Source organism: Psammomys obesus, unplaced genomic scaffold, assembly GCF_907164565.1.
Source record: "Psammomys obesus unplaced genomic scaffold, mPsaObe1.curated_primary_1811, whole genome shotgun sequence".
NCBI lineage: Eukaryota > Metazoa > Chordata > Mammalia > Rodentia > Muridae > Psammomys > Psammomys obesus.
This window is the reverse complement of record NW_026593286.1, coordinates 25,821,312-25,824,018: the sequence shown is the minus strand read 5'-3', so window position 1 is coordinate 25,824,018 and position 2,707 is coordinate 25,821,312. Positions and strand designations below refer to the sequence as shown.

General features: G+C 45.4%; 1 pseudogene; it reads right to left on the bottom strand.

The window, feature by feature from the left end:
• Nucleotides 1–144, bottom strand: part of LOC129683872 (gamma-crystallin D-like) — a 1,419-nt pseudogene extending 1,275 nt beyond the window's left edge.
• Nucleotides 145–2,707: the final 2,563 nt, after the last annotated feature.

Sequence of the window (2,707 nt, the reverse complement as noted above, 5' to 3'; positions counted from 1 at the left end):
TCGTAGCAGCGGCCCTGGAAGCCGCGGTCCTCGTAGAAGGTGATCTGCAAGGGCAGAAAGGGGCCAGAGAAATACGTGTTTGCTCCCAGCAAGGATGCCCGCGTGAGGGCAAAGGTCAGGGTCCCCAGGGTTTACCTTTCCCATCTCGCTGAGAGTAAGAGATGCCCTCGGTGCTGTGAGTCTCTAGGGGAGCGCCCCTGGTATATATATAGCTGTCCCGACTGCTGCCTCCACAAGAAATCACACAAAAGGGCCCATTCCGGTGAGTAAGGGGATTTGCTCTCTCCCTGCCTCTGCTCATGGGGCTGGCTGAATGGTTTACTCTCATTCTTTCTGGTAGGTTCGGGTTGCTCTAATTCACTAAAGCTGTTGTGTTGTTACCACCCACGAGAAAAGTCTTTGCTCTTGTTTTGCGAAAGAATGAGCGAAGCTTTCATTCTATGCGTTTATTTTATAGCTTACTCGGCTTAATCGACTTCTCAAAGCGAATCGGACTTAGCAAGTTGCACGCGCTTCGGATTTTGATTGTTTGCATTAACTTTTTTTTTTTAAACAGGAATTTCAGCAACAGGTGTTGTGATGTGTAGGTAATTCAACTGGCCTGCCCTTAGGGGCCTTTGTCACTACCTAAGTCCTGTGACATCACCTGGACCAGGTGCTTCAGGTATAATCAGGTAATCAGGTCTGTCACTCCCACCCACTCTGTCTCTCTGCTCTCTCTTGCGTTCTCTCTGCCTCTGTTTCTCTCCTGGGACCCCCCACCCGACTGTCTTTCTCTCGCTGCCTCTCTTTCTCTCTCCCCACCTCCATCCAATAAATATCTCTCATATCGCATCTGTTGTGGCCTTTTCAGTACATCCTAACAATAAGGAATCTCGAATAAGAGGGAGCTGAGACTTCTCAGGAAGCACAAAGCTCACTACAACTTCCAGATTCTATGGTCATCATCGCTCCTCAGGGGATGGTCTGGGAGAGAGTTATTAACTGCAGTCAGTGATCTCCCTTGTACTTGGAACAGAGGCTTGATGAGCCGTGGTCCCCACCATGGGGAAAAGCATGTGCGACCTCCATTTCTCATCTCTGTGGAGAACCCAAATCTTCCTTCTGCTGATGGACACCCGGAACCTGTCCCTCCTTCAAATGTCCAAAGGCGTTTTCTTTCTTTTTCATAATTAAAGTCTTTGCTCCTTTGATGGATGAAGTGATCTCATCAAAGAAGTATGAGGAGCCAGGCAGAAACTTTCCTCTCAGACTTGAGATATTGGGTCCCATCCAGGCTAGATTGGAGGTGGTTTTGACAGTGTTCACCAATACATGTATTGTGGGAACCCCGGGGTCCCCAAGTCGATTTCAAAGTGATGTCCTGTCAGGACAGTTTTCAGAACAATACTGAGTTTATTTGCTTTAAAAAAAAAAAAATATATATATATATATATATATATATATATATATATATATATATATATATATAATTCTTTCACAAATGAGTACTGACATTTTCCCATATTAAGGATTTGCAAAAGTATAAAACAATGCATCTTTTTTGTTGTCATTGTTTGGGGAAATATGGTGATTATTCATAGGCATAATATTTATTTGTTTGTTTGGTTGGTTGGTTTGGTTTTTTTAGAGTCATGGTTTCTCTGTGTAGCTGTCCTGGACTCACTTTGTAGACCAGGTTAGCCTCAAGCTCACAGAGATCCACCTGCCTCTGCCTCCCTGAGTGCTGGGATTACAGGTGTGAGCCACCGCACCTGGCTTGACATAATATTTATTTAGCACATAAGTTTGCTGTCAGGAGATCATGGTGGCACACGTCTTGAATTCCACCACTCAGGGAGGCAGAGGCAGGTGGATCACTGTGAATTTGAGGCCAGCCTGGTCTACAAAGCAAGTACAGGACAGCCAAGGTTGCACAGGAGGTCACAACCAAGCATAACCTTCAAAGACACTCCTTACCTTCTGACTTGACCCCTCCCCCAAGCTATATTTTATCTTTTACAGTTTCCAGTTCTTCCCCAGGCAGTGTCCTCAACTGAGGGCCACAGCTCAACATATGAACCTGGAGGGAAAGAAGAATGTTTCGTGTTCAATACATGACAATTTTCCTAGAGAATGCTTTTTTTTCTTGACAATTTCAAGCATGTATATAATATATTATGATCATATCCATTCTCGTTACACTTTCTTAGCCCCTTTCCATTCCTGCTGAGGCCTTTCTTCCAAGCTGGGTCCCATCCTACATTCATTTTTTCAGTTTATTTGATTGTGTGTGTGTGTGTGTGTGGGTGTGTGTGTGTGTGTACAAGTGCATGTTTTTTTATGAAGGTAGCTACGTAGCTGTGTGCCAGTGATTTCAATGGCCATGCCAAACACTCAGAGCAGAGCTTTTGTGGTCTGGGGGTGAAGAGACGCTGTCCTTGAGAAGATGTGATCCTGAATGAAGAAGCAGCCTTCAGAGAGCTCCAGCACGGGGCTCTGATACAGCTCGCTGATACAGCCTCATCCACTGGAGCTGGCCAGCTGTGATGAAGATTAGAATGGGGAGAAAGCAGCACACACCCTTCTTTGTACGTTCCTACGGATCTCTTACAACTTGGAAAAATGAAGGTTGAGTTTGTTCAGTGCTTGGAGCGCACAAACCAAAAAGTCCATCTTGGAATCGGCACACGGATGCCCATCATGATGAGAGAGGCAGGACTCCTTG